The sequence below is a fragment of the Electrophorus electricus genome, chromosome 19 (genome assembly GCF_041902795.1).
Source record: "Electrophorus electricus isolate QZ-2024a chromosome 19, ASM4190279v1, whole genome shotgun sequence".
Classification (NCBI taxonomy): Eukaryota; Metazoa; Chordata; class Actinopteri; order Gymnotiformes; family Gymnotidae; genus Electrophorus; species Electrophorus electricus.
In genome coordinates this window covers 782,100-789,193 of record NC_137515.1, presented here as the reverse complement: position 1 = coordinate 789,193, position 7,094 = coordinate 782,100, and positions in this window count along the sequence as shown.

The window sequence follows — 7,094 nt, the reverse complement described above, 5'->3', positions numbered from 1 at the left end:
GGCTCTTGTTTCGAGACATACGCATGATTCGGTGAAATCAACTCATTAATTCTGCAATTAAAAAGAAAAAAGGGGGCAACGACACATTTACTTTTTACAGAACGAACTCAATGTACCAGATATCTATGAATTTTAAGTTCTGCATGTTCCCATTAAAGGGGAGAAGAGATTTCACGCAAAGATGTTTAGAATACTAGTATTATTTTACCAGTACTACTATAGTACTACTACTAGTTTGATGGGCCTGAGGACATGACCACGGTGGCACCGAATAGTTTGAGAAAACCTTCCAGTTAGCTTCCAATAACTGCCCTGTATCGTGTTTTAGACGTGTTTCATTGCGTTCTGCACAACTAAACCTCCCAGTGTGACCCTGACTCAGTAACGTCTACTAGAACTTACTTGTAAGTTTTGCAATCATTGAATAGTAATTTACCACAAAATGATATAAATAATGAACAGAACAGACCAAATAACGTAATCTCTAAAGAATGAACAGTTGGATAGTCCTGTCAGTATTGCATGGATTACAAAATACTACTGATCTATAAAGTTTGTACAAATTACCCTGTACAATCAGAATAAACTAATTCTCTATTAAACCCACAACACAGTTTGTGGCCCTTTGTGTTCCACATCTGAGGTTTGGCTCCCTTTAAAATTTCTTCCTCCTGGGAAGGTTTTCTCTGCCATTGCTGCTGGCTTGTTCATTAGGGCTCCAGTCTAAGATCCTTCTGTGTTCTTCCTTTACATCAGGTGAGCATAATCAGCATTACAAGTTGAACCGCTGTACAACGAGGGACCAGTGCATAAAACGCTGGCTGGTGTTTGCTATACGGCTCAGAAAGACCAAGGGATTATGGTCTGTATATACCGTAACAAGAGAACTGCCTCCAATATAAACTTCAAAATGCTGCAGCGCTAACAAAAGAGCAAGTGCCTCTTTCTCTGTGGTGCTGTATACTAATTGATGTTTTACAAGTTTCTTTGAGAAATAACAAACAGGGTTTTCTAAGCCTTGGGTATCCTCCTGTATTAGAACAGCACCAGCATCTACACCACTACCATCAACCTCCAATATAAAGGTACGTGAGAAGTCAGGCACAGCCAGAACAAGTGTATGGCATAACAATGCTTTAATAGCATCAAAAGCATCCTGGCACATAGGGGACCACTCAAAGGGAACTTTCTCACGGCATACGTTTGTTAAGGGTGTCACAATTACAGAAACATTTCTACAGAAACATCTGTAAAAACCAAGCACACCCAGAAAACATCTGAGACTCCATTTGTTTTCTGGGACAGGAAAGGACAGAATGGCTTGTACTTTGGTATCCAAAGGACGAACCATCCCATGGACAACTAGTTTGCCCAAGTATGCTACCTTGCCCTTACCAAAATCACATTTGTCTAGATTTAAAACAAGCGAAGCATCCTGCAACTTTCCAAAAAAACATTTCTAATGTTTGCAGGTGTTGCTCCCACGTATGAGTATAAACAACTACATCCAGGTAGGCTTCACAATTCGGGACATCACCTAAGACAATATTCATAAGTCGCTGAAAGGTTGCAGGTGCATTTTTGAGACCAAAAGACATAACCGTGTACAGCAGGAATTTATCAGGGGTGGCAAAAGTTGAAATGTCTGAGGTGTGAGGAGTAAGTGGCACCTGCCAATAACCCTTTAGGAGATCGAGATTACTCACGGAATTAGCAGATCCTATTCTGTCAACACAGTCCTCCATACGAGGTATGGGAAATGAATCCTGCACTGTAATATCATTCACTTTATGATAATCTGTGCAAAAGCGAAAGGTTCCATCAGGTTTTGGAACTAGAAGACGGGGGAACACCAAGGGCTGTTACTATGGATGGCTAAAGCATTATAAAGCAGATATGTTGTTTCCTGTTCCAACAAAGCACATTTACTGGGATTTACTTGATAGGGATGTTGTTTAATCAGAGGGTGTGAGCCAACATCTATATCAGGCTGAACAACAGGAGTACATGAAGGGGTATCAGAAAATAGTGATGGGTATCTCTCAGAGCAAGGAGGTCATCCCTATCTGAGGGTGACAAGCCTGACAGTGTCTCTGGGAGACATCACAGGGCTTCTGAGTTGGGTAGACGTGCACACGGTAGACAGTTGTGAGCCAGGTGTAACCCGTTTTGCTCAGAGGAATACTCAGCAGCAACCGTAACCGTAGCCAGGGTATGAGGGATTGATGATGATGAGGAAACCACATCTCGATCCACATAGGGCTTTAGCAAATTGATATGACACATACGCATCTTTCATCTACGATCGGGGTAGCCAAAACATAAGTGGTAGGGGACAGTCTTTTCTACATCACATAGGGACCTGCAAAGCGTGCATTTAAGGAAAATCCCAATATAGGCAAAAGGGCTAATACCTTGTCACCAACCTCAAATGAACAACCAACAGCTTTTCGGTCATAAATTGCATTCATAGCTGCCTGAGAGTCATTAAGATTGTGTTTGACTATGTGTCGAACAAAGTGCACAAAGTGTGAACAAAGTGATTATGTAATTTGGCAGCGAAATCACAAAGAGAGACACTATTTCGGGGACTGGATAATAACCATTGGTCATATAAAAACTTCAATGGAACGCGCACTGTGTGTCCAAAAAGTACTGCATTAGGGCTGAACCCCAAAGAGTCTTGAACTGTTTCACAGATAGCAAAAAGGAGCAGAAGAACACCTTCATCCCAATCTTTATCATACTCAGCAAAGTAAGAACTCGGCATATTTTTAAAAGTCTGATGGAACCTTTCCAATGCACACTGAGACTCGGGGTGATATGCACTGGAGAAGTGGTGTTGGATATTTAACTCACGTGTTACTTGGGTGAATAGGTTTGAGGTGAAATTAGTCTCTCTGTCAGATTAGATACATTTAGGTAGGCCAGAGGTAGTACAGAACTTAATCAATGCTTTAATCACAGCTTTAGATTTAAGTGAACAAATCTAAATTTAAATCTAAAATGTGGTGGTGCACATTAAAGTCAACAAGTAACGATGTCCTGCTCGTGTCTTTGGCAGGGGACCTACACAATCTATGAGAACTCATTCAAAGGGTTCACCCACCACAAGAATTAGAACCAAAGGTGCAGGGGGAATAACCTGGTTTGGTTTTCCAACCAGTTGGCATATATGACAAGACCAACAGCAGTACACTACGTCTTTTCCAATTGATGGCCAAAAAGAAATATCTCAAAATCCGCTGTGTGGTCTTTTGCACACCCAGATGACCTGACAATGGGTGATCATATGCTAAAAACAAGATATGGGCAGGGTATTTAGCTGGTACCACTATTTGCGTCACTGTGTTCCACTCTTCACTAGGATCAGTCAAAGACCATTTTTGCATTAACACTTCAATTTCAATGTAATACTCACTGGTATATCCTATAGTTTTTTCTCCTTGTTTATCTGCAAGGGTGAAGCAATGTAAAAGGGTGCTGTCTGCTTTCTGAGCCACAGCCAGCTCCTTTTGTGATACAAGAGCTGGGATCTCCGAATCAGGACCACATACACAACTTTTTCTTTAGGCATTGCAAACACAGGTGCATCATCACCTACTGGCACATCACACACTAATGTTCCTTTCAGAGGAACCGCATCACTGAGTTTCCGTGCCTGAGCACGGGTCAAAACACAAGCAGGAAGTGTGCCTAATTCCTCTTGTGCAGACTCACTAAGCTCCACAGGATTCTCTATTACCTCAGGCAAAGGGAACAACATACCACCTTCTATGTCATTACCTAAAATGAATGATACATCACGGACGGGCAGTTTAGATTGTACCGCCACTTTACACACTTGAGCGTAGGTACAGATTATGTACAGGGAGCCTCATAATACTTAGTCCTACACCCTGCACCAACACATCGTTACCACTGTATGTGTCTGACGACAATGGCAACACACTTCCCAATATCAGGGATACAGCAGCACTAGTACTGCTTAATCCCGTGATTGGTCATTGTCCCTCATCATCATCAGTGAGAGAGACAGAACCTTGGAAAATAAAGGGCTGAAAAACAGGTTCTACACATTCAATTGTATCTGAGTGTAGAACATTCAACGCATTTATTTTCTTAGCTGCTCTTGCTGCTTTGCACTGTAGGGCCAGACAAGATGCAATGATGTGCCCCTTTTTATGACAATAAAAACACTCCCTTTTTCCACTGTGGGAGAGGAAACAGGTGCTCGTGGTGGTTTCAGGGTTTTGCAAGGACTAGGACTAGGCAGATTTGTAGTTGCATAGGTACGTGGAGCAAACTCAGTTTTGTTAGTTAGAATAAATTAATCCACCATAGTAGCAGCAGAAGTCACCGTGCTTGCTTTCTGTTCATTCAAGTAAACAACAACCGTTTCTGGTTGACAATTTTTAAACTCTTCAAGTAACATTAGCTCTTTTAGCTGGTTGAATGTTTTCACAATACTTGCACTACACCACTTCTCAAATAAACAAGTTTACTCCCTTGCAAACTCTGTATGTGTCTGGTTGGGGGATTTTCTCAAATGCCGAAAATTCTGCCTATAGGCTTCTGGCACCAACTTATAAGCATGCAGTATTGCAGCTTTTACAACATCATAGTTAAAGCTCTGCTCTAAACTTAATGATGAGCAAACCTCTTACACTTTTCCCACTAACTTGCACTGGAGCATGATTGGCCAAAGATCCTTTAATTTAATGCTGTGGCAATAAGTTCAAACATAGAAAAATATGCACCTACCTCATCATCCTGCTGGTACAAAACTTATCTGCTGGCTGACATCAAATCCATGTGCCACTGGTGTAGCGGCTATAGGAGTAGTGGGCGATCTGGGCAGGTGTGGTTTTGGTACTGGGGTACTGCTGTTAATCGAGCCAACTGGCACAGGCGAGGATAACTTCCAGGGCCGAGGAATAGGACCCTCCGGACCCATGCTCTGGCTCTGGATCGCTGCCTCCTTATCTGCCTTTTCAACCTCAAGCTGTAAGGCCCACACCCTCAGTAGCTCCATCTCACGCTCCTGCCTCTTGATTTCCAGCTCCACTTCCTTTAGTTTCAAAGCCAGCATTGGGTCACCACCAGGAAACTGGATGAGCTGAGGCTCTATGCGTGAGCTGAGGCTCTATGCATGAGCCGACCACAGAGTTGTCTCTGATTTCCACCATTGGCATGCCCTGTGTCAGGTTCAACGCAACACCAACAGGATCACCTCGTTCTGGCAAATATTAAAATACTGAATACCATGATTACTCTACAGGCTTAGTTTATCAACAAAAAAATATAAAACATCATTGGTTTCACTAATATCATTCTATTCTTTCATTTTTGCAAAAAACTGCTAAGGATGAGAATATATTGTATTTATGTTGATACTGTAATACAACACAGTGCTTTAAAAGGTATTTTTAAACTGTTCTGTTATGCATTCTTGTGGTGGTTCAAAGCATAACAAAAGCATGAAGCCAAACTGAAGAAGATGACTGAAAGCGTGTAAAACATGTGGATAAGTTCTGACCTCACTGCCAAGAAAAGACGAATGAGAATGAGCATGGTGAACTGGGAAAAAAAAAAAAGACTTTGACCTTAATTTGCTTATGGTGAGAACAGTTTGTGGCATATAGAGAAAATGTAAGTCTAAACACACTGGAAGAACACATGCTATCCTATGAGTGACTGACTTACTTTTATACTGCATTGTTGGTTGTTAAAAAACAGACAGAGAAGAGGGAATGACATTATTGCCATGCTAGGGAAAGAGAAGAGTAGCCCTGGTGAATGCAGAACTCTCTGCACCTAGAGGAAAATAACGTCAATACTCCAATCAAGGACAACTGTGAACTAGAACAGCAAGTAGGCCATCTAGGGCAACTTGATGATCTGATTGAATCTGATTCTGCATCTTAAAAAAAATTGGAGTTTCTTTTGGTGCCAAAAAGAAAATACTCCACATGAACCTTGAAGAAAAAAAGCTTGAAGGAGATAGTTTGTCAAGGAATTTATCCTTTTGGAAAACTCTTTCAGACCAGACAGCTCCGTGACAAATCTGAGACTGAGCTATTTCCAAAACAAGATTTAATTATGTCTATAAAAAATTATCTAAATGACAATTTAAATAATTTAAATTATAACGTTTCATCTGTTCCAGAAAAATACTAAGATGTACTTGAGCTGGAGAACAAACTGTGTACTGAGGCTGACTGTGCTAACCTGAAACTACAAATGGAGGATGCAGTTCTACATTAATATTAACCATGTGCATGTGTGATCATTAAGCCAGAAGGAACAGAAACTGCACCAGAGAAAAGATACTTCTATTTTTTCCCAGGCTAGGACAGCCTTGTCCATGTGATAGAGCCTGCCTGCCATGGCTAAAAGGAGGGCTGTACTGTTTAATGTCCAAGGCCAGCACAGCGATTCAGTGAAAAACCTGGTATAAAACTGATGCCATCCAGTGCACCATGTGTCTTAAGGCTGTTAAAAAACTATACAGCATTTTGTCATATTCTTAACTGTAAGAAACTTAAGAAAGATTAAGTGTCTGGGTTGTGCTTTTAGTAAACTACTTACCCAAAAGCTTAAACAAAACTGAAGAGCAAATTAAGGTTTTGAACTTAATGTAAAACCAGAGTGCCTGAACTCTATTTTAAGGCTCCTTTGACAGCTAATCAGCTATTTGTAAACTTGGAAAAATGGAAAAGACATAATAAATAAAATTACATGACTGACAACTGTTAAAGGCTTCAGTTGTCTTACATCAATATGGGCCTGTAAATGAAAGCAAGAAAATAATTGTTTCGACTTACTTTTGGACTTTTCAATAAAGATTGAATACAGTCAGTATAAGGAGGCTCTGGTTAAGATATAGACAAGACGTTGTGAGGGAGCTCAGACGGAGGCTGGCACATTCCTGTGAGGGAACTCAGGAACATATGGAGACAGAAAGACACCTTGCAGCCTAATTGAAATTATGCATAAAACTACAGCCAATACTGAAAACTTAAACTGTATCTTTTTTAGATAGTATATGTATATTTTACTTCTGTATTTCATTATAGAAGATAAAAAGAAGC